The sequence below is a fragment of the Lynx rufus genome, unplaced genomic scaffold (genome assembly GCF_022079265.1).
Source record: "Lynx rufus isolate CCGP_SWC_20201006 ecotype Redwood Valley unplaced genomic scaffold, mLynRuf1.p SCAF_2, whole genome shotgun sequence".
Lineage (NCBI taxonomy): Eukaryota > Metazoa > Chordata > Mammalia > Carnivora > Felidae > Lynx > Lynx rufus.
This window is the reverse complement of record NW_025814834.1, coordinates 23,921,005-23,937,293: the sequence shown is the minus strand read 5'-3', so window position 1 is coordinate 23,937,293 and position 16,289 is coordinate 23,921,005. Positions and strand designations below refer to the sequence as shown.

The following is a 16,289-nucleotide window of genomic DNA, read 5'->3' as shown; positions in this document are numbered from 1 at the left end:
AAAAAGTAAAACTTAGGGGAGCCTGGGTTGCTCAGTTGGTAGAGCATCCGACTTCAGCTCAGGTCATGATCTCACAGCTCATGAGTTCAAGCCCCGCATTGGGCTCTGTGCTGACAGCTCAGATCTGGCCTGGATCCTGCTTCAGATTCTGTGTCTCCTTGTCTCTCTGCCCCTCCCCTGCTCACACTCTTCCTCTCTCTGTCTCTCAAAAATAAATAAACATTAAAAAAAATTTAAAGCCTAAAAAGTAAAAATTAAAAAAAAAAAAAAAAAAGCCCAGCACACTGTGTTTGTAGAATGATTTTCTTCCAAGGAGTGCAAGTTCTTTTTGGAAAGCCTCCATATTTTCAAGGACGTGCAGGTTCAGGTACGTGACTGTGTGTGGGGTAAAGGTGTCATAACCAGAACATGGTGTTTACAACACTAGGGCCTGTAGAATCTCCTGCAGTGCAACTTCATAGTTGCTTCAAAGTATGAGAGAATATTAAGTTTCCTAGAACTCTCATGAACAGAAGGTGTCTAGCTTATGTTTCTCTTCTTCATGTACGAGGAATAAGGATTCAAGAAGGGGTAGTGCCACAGTTAACATCACATACCGAGCTTACTCAAACATTGCCTGATTACTCGAGGTCTATATTGCATTAACTTTTTACCTGTTCAGGAAAGAGCAGGAAAGTGCAATGCTTTGTTTGGATGAAAACTCAAGAATTCAGGTAAGCCAAATCAAACAGCTTAGCCAAGAAGATGATTCAGCTTATTAGGACTTGGGCAGGCAAATGGGGGAAAAAAGGAGAGGAAGGCAGGGAGGGAACTCTATTCTTCCTCAGAAAACCAAAACTCCTTCCCCCTAGAAATCAGCAGGAAAGTTTACTTTTGTAAAAAATACATACATACATATATATATATATATATATATATATATATATATATATATGTCATTTAGTAGAGTCAGCAGAGTAAACGTTGAAAAAGAGAGACTTAGAAATAAACGTGCATGCAATGTGATTTCTGATGATTTTAAAAGACAATTTGAACATGAAGAGGTTTGAAGAGACTTGAAAAGGAAAAGGGGAGGGATGTAAGAGCGTGAACTTGTCCATTTAAGCATGTTTTTCCCCCCAGTCCTTACTGCTCATCTGAAAACAAGAAGTAGAGCAGGTCAGGAAAGGGGTTATGGTTAACACTGCAAGATGAAAGATAAGCAGCCAGGCAGTTAGAAGCCAAAGCATTTTATCTAGAAGAGCAGGTCTGGCCTTGTTTCCATCTTGATAAGAAGTAGATGGGAGAGCTTGTTTGTCCATAGACTAGGCAGGGCTGAAGGAGGGGGATAGGGAAGCCAGGGGCTTAGCTATGGAGTTGTGGCAAACCACTAATGTAGTGATAAGTGCCTCTTTTGTGTTACCCATCTACCTGAACTTCGAAATTGTTAGACTTGTCTGTTTAGATAGCATGGCTGTGTTTCTTTCCAGTGTGAAGGCTTAAAATATACAGAAGGTTTAGGTGACCCGAGCAGGTTTATTATCGAAGTCTAAAATTTTAAGACAATGGCTGACTCAAAACTTGAAGAAAATGACATCTGAACTTAATTCCTCTTTAAATGGTATATTTATCTTTATTCTGAAGCATATGCACAGTATACTCTGAATTTCTTTTTAAAACTCTGTTTTCATTTCACTTCAATTCCTTTTTGTAAAACAGATTATAATTATAGGGGCTTCTCTTTTCATACTGTTCTAATCTGATGATCTAACTGGTTCAGAAGTGGTTTTTAAAATTATTAAAACTGACAAAGTTCTAAGATCACTTAGTTTTGTTCTTGGTGTTGTTGGATAAAAGCCAAGGTGGTATGTTTCCTGGGATTTTATTTGCTATTACTTTTAGTATCTTGGTCCATCATAAAACTAAGAAACTAGAAATTCAAAATGAAATGAGTTGTTTCTATTTTTTTTTAAATAGGCCTTTACAATTATTTTAATGGCTAATTGAAATGATTTTAATTTTGCTGGGCTTATGCTGCTCATGCATTAATGCCATTAATTGCTCATGTACAATTTATTAAATAAGATGATTAGTACAGGATAAAGCATTGCAAGATAGAAACAATCCATAAATGTGTTGGAGTTTTTATAATCTATACGACTCAAGAGAGAAAGCAGAACATCTGTAGTCCAAATGGTTAGATACTAAAACAAGTCTGTATAGATGACAGGTCAGAGGGAAGATCTTAAAACAATGTATTCTTAGTTATCTTGGCTACTTTACAGATTGTCTAGCACCTTGAGTCTTATCTTCTCTCATCCTAAGGCAATCCCTATAGATAATTAGCTGTGGACACTCCCTTCACCACTGGGAACAATGTCCAGAAGGCTCCACCAAGAGAGTTCTCTTTCTAAAATGCTCCCTACTTAAAATTTTTCTGTTATTATCTTTTGCCTTTGGCTACTCAGAGTTGTACTGGTACTGAAAGCTTGAGACCTGAAGAAATTTTAATGATGATGATGATAACAGCCTTTATTTATAGGAAACCTCCCAGGTGGCAGGACTCTATAAAGCAATTTACACATGCTGATTCTCCATTGGTTATAAATATGCTCTAGCTACTTGGCCCTAACTCCACTTCCTTTCACAGACAAGTTTTGCCAAAGAATAATTACTACTTGCTATTCTATCTCCTGACCTCCAGGATGCTTTTTTTTTTTTTTTTTTATTTATTTAGTTTGAGGGGGACAGTCCAGGATGCTTTTGTTTTTTCCTTATTAAAATAATGTTTATATACACAAATTTATAAGTGTGTAAAAATTAAAAAGTAAAATGTATTAATAATCTAACCACACCACATAAACATTTTGATACATAATTTTCTAAAAATTGTCATTCATATCAATACATATGTACACATTATTTACAAATGAAATCATTTTATTCATTTGGTTAGTAATTGTTTTGTAATAATCCACTGATATATTTCCATAATGTTAAATAGTTAACTTGCAACCATGAAAAATTATGTAGTTATCAGAAGGCATGGATATATAACTTTTTAAATAAATCTTATTACCATTGAATATTTTGGTTACTTTTGTCTGTATTGACTTAGCAAACAATATAAATACTTTATAGCACTTACTCAATTCTTGTAAAATTCAATTCGGCTGCAAAAACCTTACTGGTAATGGTAATCCTTTTACTATTTTATGGATAAAGAAACTGAGGCACAGAATGCTTAAGAACCTTCCCCAGATCACAGAGCTAGTAAACAACTGTGATATGGCTGCTCTCATACACAATGCTGCATTGAATGTCCTCATTTCTTATTTTTCCATAGAAAAATCTCTAAAATGAGAATGCTGGTTTTTCAAATGCATTGGCAGCTGACCTTCATAAGATTGACACTTTTCTTTACCACAGCTGTATATTTGCAGAATATAGACCATACTGGGTGTTATAATTTAAAGTTAAATCTCATGCTGTTTTAACTTGTATTTCTCATTCACAATCCTCTCAATCTAGTGGACTTTTTTCAGTCCTGTTCCTTGAGCATTCCATAGCATTTGATAATATTTGATCACTCCCTTCTCATGCAACTCTCTCCTGCTTCTGTGTGATATCACCTCTACTACTCCCTTCTAAGTTGTATTAACATTCCTTCTCTGTCCCTTCACTGATACTTCTCTCTGACCTCCTTTTTAATTTTAGTGTTTCTTAGCTCTCCACTTGATTCTCTTCTCATGTTGCAGTCTCCCTGGGAAATCTCATCCATTCCCATGACTTTAACAATTTAAATGCTAATGCCTCACAAATCTTTATCTCTTCTCAGACATCTCCCGTAAATTCTAGACTTATATAATGTAACTATCCATTAGACATCTTCACCAGGGATATTCTCCAGGCTTTTTAAAGCAGAGTATGCTTAAAATTAAACTTACCTTTTTGCCTCTAAACCTGCTTCTCATCTCATATTTACCACCATACAACCAAACACCTAATGTGAGACTCATTCTAGAGTTTAGATGCTGTATTTACAGTAATGACAAATAGCAACAACTGTGAATTAGGTAAACCTGGGTTTGAACCTCACCCATGCGACTTAAGATCTTGATGACCTTGGAAAAGTTGCCTAAACTCTCTAAACTTCAGTTTTATTATCTATAAAACAAGGATAAAAATACATACTTTACAAGGCTGTTGAGAAGATGAAATGGGATGATGTATGTTACATGTGTTCTTTTCAGAGTTGCTCCTATACTAAAAGCACTCACTAAAGAGTATTGCTTCTTTGGAGATAATGTCTCACTTCTCGCATCCAATCAGTTTCTAAAGCGTGTTGTTTCCAATTCTGTAACTTCACTCCAACAATCCTTTCTCTCTTTACCATCCCTGCTAATAATGTCTAATTAGGATCTAGTCATCTCTGCTCCCTGTTGAAGTTTTCTCTAACTTGGCGGTCCTCAACCTTTTTTCCTGTCATCAAAAAGCAGGATGGGTGATGTTCACATGTGGGATTCATTCCCTCAGGCAGTCAATGTTAAGTACAATTCTAGAAGTTGAGGCTGTAACTCCACCCTTTTCTTTCCCTCGCCAAGAGAGAGCACATTAAACTGAAAGAAAGAGTAACATCATTAAAGGGGTTAACTTGGATCAGTTCCAACTTATTTTTTAAGTCTGGTGCAAATCTGAGTACTATATTTTTAGTAGCAAACTGCTCGTGGCACTTCTGTATGCTGCTACTTCATGGTCTAAAGCTTTGTGTTAACCAGCTGCCTTTACCAATTCTCTTGCACCACACTAATCCCATCCTCCACACGATTGCCAAAGTGTGCTAGTTTCTATTATGTAGACTTTACTATGCGCCCTGCATTTTCTATGGGATGAAATTCAACTCCCTTTAGTTCGGCATACAGAGGACTCCAAATGTGGCCCTTTTTAGCTTCTTCAGGCTTTTTAAATTTCTGTACTTCACCTTGCAGTGGACTCTTAAAACAACAAAATAATTGTCATCTCTTTCTTCACTCTATGCCCCCCACCCCCCGCCCCCTGCCTTACTCCTCATCCCACTGTAGTCTGCTTTAGGCTCCAGATGCTCCCTCAAATGTGCCTTTCATCCTGGCCACCCACAAACTATACTGCTAAATGTACTGGGTATTTTTCCATTCCGCAACAATGGGCACTTTGAACACTCCCCCTCCTCCTAATTCTTGGGCTATTCCCTTATTAAATCACATTTTTGGCTTTTTAAAAATTTTCCTGCCCATACTTTAATATTCTGCCTCCAGGACTCTTTTCCATGCAGTTTTCTCTTTGTCCTTCTGTTCTTTATATTCTATTAACCATCTTTGGGAGATTATCTCTGCTCTGGTTCCAAATGCTATTTGTATACAGATGTATACAGATGTATATAAGACCACCTGGTGGTCTTATAAGTGACATAATAAGCACAGTGTTTCCAGAAGGGACTTCATCATCCCCCCACGTCCCTCAACAAAACTTTTCTCATTAAAGCTGCATACTTCTATAAATGGCACCACCCATTTACCCAATCTCTTAAGCCAGAAATCTATGATAATATATATTTAACCTCTCCCATTCTTTTTTGACCCCTCTATTTCAACCAGTTACATTTTTTATTGCTTATGCCTCACAAATGTCTCTAAAATCTGCCACATATCTCCAGATTCATAGCTACTACCTTAATGCAGGCTGCCATTGTCTCTTACTTAGATTAACTTATCTCCTTCCTCCAACTTAGTTCCTCACCAACCCATTCTCCACACTCAACTGGTTCTTTTACCTCAATGCAAATCTGATAATATATCCCCCGATTTAATTCTAGATACAAAGATTTAATAAGACTGGTAAGGCTTTCCAAGACCTGGATCTGGTCCTGCCTACCAGCCCAGACTACTTTCCAACTCCACTCTCATGCTTATGGGGTCCATAAGCTACACTGAACTTTTTTTTAGGTCCTCCTATTTGTTTTTGTCTCTGTTTTGCCTGCATGAGATGCTCTCCTCTCCCTACTCCCTTCCTTTGCCTGGTTTATTCCTACTTTAGAGTTCCTATCCTCTAGGATTGATAATGTCTGTCTCCCCACTGTAGATTTCTAAGTTCCCAGTACTTTCCATATCATGCATCACATTTCTTTACTAGAAGCTCTCATCCCGTATGACTGTCAATAATTAGATTCTAATTGGAGAGCTATAAAAATGTTATCTACATATATTAAACATTTATTTTAGCCTAATACATTTAAATGCACCATTACTCACCAGTTTTGGGTTTTTTTGTTTGTTTTTGGATTTTTTTTGATGTAGGGCTATGGCTTTTAATTTGGAGATGGGTCCATTGACTGGAAGTTCTTTGTCTTTCTTTACCATGTGTAAGTTCTAGTTTTATTTTATTAATTTTTTTTACATTTATTTATTTTTGATAGCACAAGTGGGGAAGGGGCAGAGAGAGAAGGAGACACAGAATCCGAAGCAGGCTCCAGTCTCCGAGCTGTCAGCACAGAGCCTGACACAGAGCTCGAACTCACAAACCGCGAGATCATGACCTGAGCCGAAGTCGGATGCTTAACCGGCTGAGCCACCCAGGAGCCCCAAGTTTTATTGTATTTAAAGTGGAGTTATAACTTCAGGTGAAGTGAAAACTTAGATGTTTGCCAGCCAACCTGAATGCAGAATTCTCTGGATTATTAAGACTTTCTTCTGAGATTTTCGTGGTAGTCTATCCTATACCTAGTTGTGTGTGTTTGTTTGTTTTAAATGTTTGTTTATTTTTGAGAGAGAGAGAGTGTGAGTGGGGGAGGGACAGAGAGAGAGGGAGACACAGATTCGAAACAGGTTCTAGGCTCTGAGCTGTCAGCACAGCGGAGCTCGAACTTGGGAATGGTGAGATCATGACCTAAGCCAAAGTTGGATGCTAAACTGACTTGAGCTACTAAGGTGCCCCAATCCTATATCTCGTTTTGATAGAAAAGTTTTTACTGATTCTTCTTTACTGAGTCTTTCCAAAATATTCAACTTAATTTTGAAAGGAACAACTCTTTCATTTTACACTCTATTTTACTGAATTATGTAAGCAGTGTTTAATTATATTATGTGGTTACAATAATAAGTTAACTGTCATAAACAGTTTGGGCACAAACACAACTAATTCTTGGCAAGGATGCAACTCAACCAATGAGAGAAGTGTGTAGGCTTACTGGAGCATAGCCAACTGCCTGTGAGCTTTCACTGAGTCCTGAATATTAATCGGTTTGCTTAGCAAAGGCGATTGAAAATATTAGTTAATTTGCCAAATCAGTTAAGTGAGGGTCTGTTAAGGGTGCTTTGTTATCATAGTCGTCTCTTTTCCACATTGACTTAGGCACTGTGAGGTCAGGAGAGGCATGCATGTCTTAGAAAGGGACCATCTCTCTTTTTATCTACCACTACACCTACCACCATGTGCTAGACACAAATATTTGCTGAAGAAATGAAGATATTAACAAACACGTGGAATACATACCTCTTCTAGCCTGTCCTTTCTCCACTATAGCTCAAGTGCCAATTTCTTAATTTATGCTGACTTTCCTGACCTTTCCATCCTCCAAAGGACAATGTGTAACTTTTTTTTCTGCCCCACTGTACTCTACACTTACTCCCAATATACCACTTAAATATACTCTTACTAACATTTGATTTTGTTTCTGTTTCTCTTTAATCTGTGGCATATCTCCTGACAGCAGAAAAATGTTATTTTTATAGCTTGTGTTTAATATATGAATGGTACATGCTATTTATTCAAGAGCATTAATTAAAAGAATAAATAGTTCTGCCATGTAGATATTCTTGTCATCACTTTAGGTGAAGAAATTGAGGCCATAAAAATTGAACATTTTAAGTCCTAATACAAAACAAATGAATCTTGAGGTCTCCTTTACCTGTGGATCCCAAAGCTCATGTTCTTTTAACACTATTATATCTCCTTCAATCACTTAGTACAATAAAACCTCTTCTAGCAATGGAAGTAAAGCATTTCCTGGCCCAAATCAATCCTTCTCACCTGCCAGCTATTTGTGAATATTAATATTTTCTCTGTTTTTTTTTTCATTAGACTCATAGGTAAACGTCAAGGAGGAAGGGCAGATGAAGAATGCTTAGGAAAAAGGGTACTTTTCCTGAGCAATAAGGAAAAGTATGTGGTTTGAATTAGAGGAATGTGGAGGTTGAGGTGGGAAAAGAGATTGCATAAAGCAAGTCAGACTCAAGGATATAGATTTACCGTATGGCATTACTTAACCCATGGAATGAGGCATTTGTATAAATTATCCATGCCGTTGTTTCCCTCCATGGAGGATACTGTATTTCCCATGTGTGGTTTGGGAAGGCTTCCTGGAGTAGATTGATTTGAAGTAGTATCTTGAATGGTAGAGAAAAATAGAGCTTAGTGTTTGGAAAAAGGTATTTAATCTGCAGACTGTAAGGCCAGTGATATTGAAGGAATTGACAAAAACAAAAAACAGGCAAATCCCGATGGTGGGTAGTGTGAGAAGCTATTGCAATAGTGAGTGGTAGAGAATCTGTAGAATCTTTTTATTAATGATTTCTCCAGGACCTCCAACTCTGTAGCACTGACCTTTGAGTTCATCTTTGATTTTATCCAGATCAGACTTGCCTAGTACTCCTCTTAGTTCTTAAGACCACATACCTTGTGCCAAATCTCTTTGTTCTCAAACTAGTAACTTCATGTTTTAGAAAGTTCCGATCTAAAATCAATTCTCCAGTTTTTTTAAACATTTCTGTAACTTACTTTCTTTCAGCATACTTAATAAAGTAGAAGTTCAACTTTTTGTGTGTTATACCACAGATGAACTATCTTCCATATCATCTGATTAAAACATGTCTAGGATATACTACTATCTTTCCTACCTCTCCTCATTTTTAGCTTTTTTGGCAAAGATGTACCTCCTTGTGGTCACCTTCTTCAATATCATTCTCTCTACATAATCATCTCTTATTTTTCTTGGCTACTTATAAATTCTCTTCACCTACAGCAAGATGGGTCAGTGGTCTCTTACTTTTCCAACTACCAATTTACTTCAATCACTTTACCATGAATTTTCTTCCCCTAAAATTAAATTGGCTATCTTCACTAAAAATTAAAAATACAGAATGATCCAAAAACATAAAATATAAATATCATTTTGGTATACTTTGTTTATCTTCATGTTTAAATCCCTGGCCCATCATTTGTTGACTACACAGATTTAGGTAAGCCATTAAGTCCTTTTAAGTCTGATGTTACTCTAACTACAAAATAGGGTTGACAATGGCATCTACATCATATGATTGTTCTGAAAATGAAATAAGAAAAGCACCAAGATCACCACAGCAACTGCTACATAAGAACTTACTAAAAGGTAGCTGTGGACATTATTATAACACAGGAATATGCATAGAGTTTAAATGTTAGGATAGATCATAGATTTGCTATTGAGACCTTGGATATGTGGCTAGTCCAAACTGAGATGCACTGTAAATATAAAGTACAAACTGGATCTCTAAGACTTTATGAAAAACAAAGAAGGTAAGACATGTCATTAAGTTTTCATATGTTTACATGTTCAAATGATAATATTTTAAATGTACTAGATTAAATAAAATCTATTAAAATTCATTTCACTTTAATTTTTTAAATGTGGCTAAGAGAAAAACTATAAATTACATACATAGCTTATATTTGTAGCACATATTACATATCTATTGCATAGCACTACTACAGATAATGATAATCACACTCAGGAGTGGGTTTAATTTTACTTAGAAGTCCTGTCATAATCTTTGTATCTCAGGTAAAATGTTGTCATTTGTAATAAATGTTTACTAATTCTTACAATATATACATATTTAAAATATTTTGACACCTTTTATTATAAAATATATAGAAGATGCTCTCTCTTAGGATTACAGATTTTAAATGATCAACTTATAATTTGAAATTCTTTCTGTGTCCTATATTTGTCAAATATTCTTATGTAGCCTGTGAAAATAATAAAGATTTACATGGGCATCATATATTTATGTACCCAGTTAATTTATATCTGTGTGGGCAACTGAAGATCCATGTGATAATAAATGGGAAAACTTAATTTTACTATAAACCATGCAGGTTACCTGATCTGTGGTTAAAAAGTGGTTCTAGAGAAGCCTGTGTAAGGAAAAGAAATTGTCTAAAAGCTTTGTCTGGATATAGGGCTGTTCTATTACTGTATACCCTGCCTCTTAATTACGACCTTGAACATCATTTGACTGTGATGAAACCCTAGTCCCCAGTATGTGATTAAATAGTTGTCAAGAAAAGAGGCTTCTATAAGTACAGTCACCAAAGGCCTCAGGATGAGGGCCTCAGTTTCTGTCTCTCCAAACTGGGATGAGCTCCAATAACCTCTATGTCAAAATAAGATAATAATACATAGCACATTGAAATAAGTATAAACATATATCTACTTTTTAAAATATTTATATATGCCACAGATCTTAAAAGAATAATCTTAGGTATTAGTCTACCACATAGATAACAAAGAAAAACAAACTACTCAAATGTTCATGAGGGAAGACACATGACCAGACTTCCCCCATCTCCCTGTCCCATTCCAGCCTCCACAGCTGAGGTGTATGGGGACTCCCACTCAGGCCAAGCAGTGCCCTACATTTGTGCAGGTTTAGGATCTCTGGTTCTGCTCTTTGTTTCTCTTTCTTAGACACGTTCAAATTCAGAGGAAGTGAAAATTGAGATACATTTCCCTTAAAAGTCCTCTGTAACGTAATTTCAACCTAACATTTTATCTTCCTGAAAACTTTTCAACAAAATTTTCAAAATTTCTCTTAAATACCACTTTTTCTAGGAGTCTATTCTTGGCTTCTAAACCTTCCACTATGAGTCCCAGGCCATTTGTACCTCTGTCTTAACCCCTGGTGACATCTTTGCTTTATAGTCCTTTTTATATAAGTTCCATTCCTTCTACTGTTGTACACATTTATTGATAGAACTCTTTTATACTTTACATTTTAACCCTTTGAGTTTGACTTTAACGTTTGCTTTCTTACTGTTCTCTGTCCCCAGATGATCTCATCTACTCTGTGGCTTCAAGGACCATATGGTGTATAAATACACACTATATGAAATTCAAATGGAGTTTATAAAACTTAGGCTCAGATCTCTTTCCTGGTATTAACCCAGTATCTTTAATTTCATATCAGACTTCTCCATTCGGATATCATACTAGCATTTCACACTTAACCTGTTTGATATGTTTCTCCTCTTTCTACCCCTCAAATCTGTTTCTCCCTCCATGATTTTGATGTCAGTAAATGGCACCACCAAGCACCTGCTTTGCCAACTCAGAAACTAGAGTATTAGCCTTAATTTGTCCCTCTTCCTCACTATGTGCATACAATCAATGAGCAGTCTAACATATTCTACCTCTTATATATCTTTGGAATCTGACCACATCTCTTCATTTCCAGACCATTCCCATAGCATAAGCCACCATTATCTGTTTCCAGAATTTACTGCAGCAGCTTCTACTTCCAGTCTGGCATCTGTCCAATCTAATCTCCTATTGAAACCCAAGCAATTTTGTAGATCTAATTATGTCACACCCCAATAGAATCTTTACTGGTTCTTATTTCCCTTGGTATAAAAATAAAATTCCTTGAGTTAGAAAAACAAATCCCTAATACCTGACTTTACTTATCTCCAGTTTTATCTCTTGCTATATTCCTCTTCTTATCCTATGCTCTAGCCATATCAAATATGCAATCCCCTAAAAGTAACCAGTCATATTTATTTTCTTTCTTTCATTGTCTCTGACTCTCTTTTCACTTTTCCCTCATGTGTCTGTCTGCCTCTCTCTCTACTTTCCCTTCTAGGACTTGGTAGATGTCTCCCTTCTGCTTAGAACACATGTTCCATTTTCCCTTCTCACACTTCTGTCATCTTCAACTTTACTTCCATTTATCCTTTTGGACTCGGCTTAGATGTCACTTCTATCAGGATGCATTTTCTCACTCCAGGGATAAATTAGGTTCTTCTTTCATTTGTCTCCATAGAATTTTACTTTTAGATTTTTATTAATAACTGTCATGTTTTACTCCTAATGTTTTCTTTCTCACTGTAAGATAATTTACTTGAATATAGGGACTGTGTTTTATTTAATAATAGTATGTCCTAAACACCCAGTCTGGCACATTAGAAATACTGAATAAATGAACTCCCTATAGCAAAATGGCAGCATGCAGTAGGCATTCTAATCCCTTATCAATGATTTTACCAGTGAATACTGTAACAGGAAGCAATCACAGAGAAAGAAAGTGATAGCACAGAAAGGAAAGAGAGAGAGCTTATGGTCTCAAACTTTCCAAGGAGATTTTAATGATGAAAACTAAATCATCTGCATATTCTATCCTCTTAAAGTCATCCTATAGGCTAATTCTGTAGACATTTCCCTAAACTCTAAGGACACAAAATGACATTGCCAAGAATCCCAGAATAAATAATGTTCACTGGGCCAGAATCCTAGAATAAAAATGTGACCATGTTGCTCCAAGCTTGTTCTTTTAGTACCAATTACTAAAATTAGTAATTTAGGAATTTCTTCATGGTCCTCAAAGACAACTAAAAACTTTCCATCTTTAAATGATAACAATTTGTTTCTTTCACCTTGACAGAATCAGGTTTAAATATAAGTTTAAAAATGTGTACATTCTTTGTTTTCTAAATGCCCTTAATATTACTCAATGAAATAATCCAGAATATTTTTCACACTTAAATAAAAACATAAGCTTCCTTTACTTACAGTAAAATATCAAAAGGCCTTGTTGTATCATGAATTAAGTGTTACTCCATATAAATCAGGCTTGCTTTTGTACATAGTGATAAATGGGGTGGGATAAACCATTCACTCTTACTGTCATTCAGATGGTCAACACTGTAGCTGTCCTTGTTTCTCCAAATTGGTTTTATTATGGAGTTATGCCATAATGGCTGGACAAATGGGATAAATTCAGATCTCATAGACCAAAACAAATTAAGAAGCTAAAGCTCTTTTCTTTTCCTAGACGACTGCATTTGTAATTTACGCAGTCTCAAAAGAGTGAAAATAAGTCTTACTTAAAAATAAGAAAAGTGGGAAACAGTCTTTGCTTCTGAGAAATACAAGGATTATTTATAATTCAGCCTCCAGAGAACTAAAGAACAAATAGCAGAGAAACAGAAACCAGAGTATCTACACATTTGAAATGTAACAAGCGAATAAATTATACTGGTTGTATGTTCACACTGTCCTGGTATATTATTAAAGGTGACAATTGTCCAATAGGAGGCTGATAGATTGCCATTACTGATACATGATGCTTGGATGGGCTGGGTTACCATGGGACACCAGCAATTGCCCAAAGCTACTTATAAACTTCTATGTGGTGACTAATAATCGTAGATGAGTTATACACACATTAGAAATGTAGTTGGCAGGGCCTACTGATATTAATATGAGCCACATGATCATAACAGAAAACACATATTCTTCATTATCTTGGTCATTTCTGGAGGCTTGTTTCTCTTTCTCTTTCTTTCTTTCTTTCTTTCTTTCTTTCTTTCTTTCTTTCTTTCTTTCTTTCTTTCTTTCTCTCAATTGAGGATAATTTTGCCATGTTTTCCAAGTCAGATACAGGAGTATAACATAACTAGTAACTGTAGTAACTAACTGTACTAGCTAACCAACTGTAGTAACTAACCCAAACTCTTCACTGTTAAATTTTCTATAGGTTAGAAACTATGAACCAAGATAAATTACTCTAAGAATTCAAAATACAATAGCACAAATGAACATTTTATTAAAGCTTAGAGATACCATATTGAAAATGGTCTCTGAAGATAATTTTTTTAAAGGCCACTTTTTTATAATTAAGGCAGAGAATGTTTTTCAGCATATTATAAAGAGAGATGTGTCCACTTTAAAAGATTCTATTAAAAACAAAGGACATATAACACCATAGCGCTCGCTCACCTTTATTTCATAAGAATTAGGCAACAACTCACATCATATCTCAAAGACCCAATGAAGGTACTTGAGATCTTGCAAATAAAGTGCTATTCTCCCTTTACCCATGCCTGAGGCAGTTTTTCTCATGCTCATTATGTGATCAAGCGATCACGTTCTTAGCTATAATCAGATTTGTCAAAACATTAAATAAGAAAGCAGAAGACTCTGGGCTTATACTTTTAGGTTTGACAATATATCAGTGTTATGGTTTAGCCGAAGTACCATTTGTTAGAATAACTACAAAGTAGTTTGGCTAAGAGTTTGGAAAATCATGAGTCATTTGCTGTCCCAGTTTTTATTTTTCCCTTGAGTGTTATCAAATGATACTAATATATATTCATGTTACAATCTGATGGAAATAAATAAATAAAACAGTGAAGGGAGGTGGGATGGGCTGGGGGGACAAGGAATAGACTGTTGGAAGGCCAAAATATCAGGTTACTTACTTACATTGTAGAAGTAAGACAAGGAGAACATGATGGTACAGCAACCATCGCTGAAGACTGGAGAAACTTGTCAGGTCAAAGCCAAGAAATTCCAAATGGTTGTACATGTCTCATTCCTGAGGGCAGACAACATGAGGTAGGATTTTATTATAAATATATCACTCACTTTACAATAGATCGAGTTGAGACTGGGAGGGAATCTTGGAAATGCCCGTATGCTATAGAATTAACAGTAAAAACGTAAGTTAGTAGATAGGTTTTAGCACTACACAGAATAAGCATAATATCCAGGCAGCTCACTGACTTTGGAGGATATAATAGAGTGATAGCATTGCAAACCCTTGGTATATCATGGCCAGAGCTTCTAGTATTGATAACTTCATATTACTCTTGATGAATTATTCAAGGTTTTTACATAGGAAGACATTAGAAAACAAAGTGTAAATATAGGAAATTACATTCTGCAATAAGGAAAGAAAATGAATATTTTGTATGAGGGTACAGATAGTTTTAGAAATGGGTAAAGAATTCCATCAGTTATGAAGGATACTTGGTAAATAACTGAAAGCCCACACTTAAGTAAAAGAGTCTTTAGGAAACCAATTTAGGATAATTTATCCATTAAAAATTTTTTTTTAACATTTATTTTTTGAGAGACAGAAACAAAGCATGAGCGGGGGAGGGTCAGAGAGAGAGAAGGAGTCAAAGATTCCGGAGCAGGCTCTAGGCTCTGAGCTGTCAGCACATAGCCCGATGTGGGGTTCAAACGCATGAACTGTGAGATCATGACCTGAGCTGAAGTTGGATGCTCAACCCACTGAGCCACCCAGGTGCTCCTAATTTATCCACTTTTAAACTTCCTGCAGAAAAAAATTTTTTTAATTACTGCCACTATTTTTAAAAAAATGTTTATTTATTTTTGAGACAGAGAAAGACAGAGCATGAGCAGGGGAGGGGCAGAGAGAGAGGTAGACATAGAATCTGAAGCAGGCTCCAGGCTCTGAGCTGTTAGCACAGAGCCCGAGGCGGGGCTCGAGCTCATCAACTGATGAGATCACGACCTGAGCCGAAGTCAGGTGCTCAACCGACTGAGCCACCCAGGCACCCCTGCAGAAAAATTTTAATTCCAGGTTATTGGTGCCCTTCTACTTAATGCTGTATTTCTCAGCCTTACTGATTCTTTGAATTCATTTGGGATCATTCTGTTTAAAAATTAGAATGAACAAAACGTTACTTATAAGGTATGTCTGCTAAAAGAATATTTTTGTTGTTCTCTACTTGATAATATTTGCTGTCTTAGTCCCTTCAGGCTGCTGTAACAAAATGCCACAGACGTGGTAGCTTAAAGATAAGAGATTTATTTCTCACAGGTCTGGAGGCTGGAAGTCCAAGATCAAGGTGCCAGCAAAGACATATTCTGGTGAAGGCCCTCTTCCCAGGTCATAGCTGGTGGCTTCTTTCTGTGTCCCTACATGGTGGAAGGAACTAGGGAGCTCTGTGGGTCTCATTTAAAAGAACATTCATCTCATTAATGAGGGCTCCACCCTTATAACCTAGTCACCAGCTAAAGGCCTGACCTCCTAATATCAAATTGGCATTAAGATTTCAACATATAAATTTTGAGGGGGGCACAAACATTCCTACTATAGACTTGCTATTCTCCTCTGTTAATGGGGCTTGCCAATCAAATGCTGAATAAACTTCTTTAGAAAATAAAATGCTAGGCTAAGTATATCTGGAATTAAAGTCTAGTTTTAGTT

The 16,289-nt window shown here is 36.2% G+C and overlaps 1 long non-coding RNA gene across 1 annotated transcript in view; it reads right to left on the bottom strand.

The window, feature by feature from the left end:
* The window catches only part of LOC124515538 (uncharacterized), a 31,302-nt gene extending 16,110 nt beyond the window's left edge, over positions 1–15,192 (bottom strand). The window contains exon 1 of the long non-coding RNA XR_006962836.1: positions 14,534–15,192. This is a non-coding gene — a long non-coding RNA (uncharacterized LOC124515538). The remainder of the gene's footprint in view (positions 1–14,533) is intronic.
* Between the last annotated feature and the right edge of the window lie 1,097 nt (positions 15,193–16,289).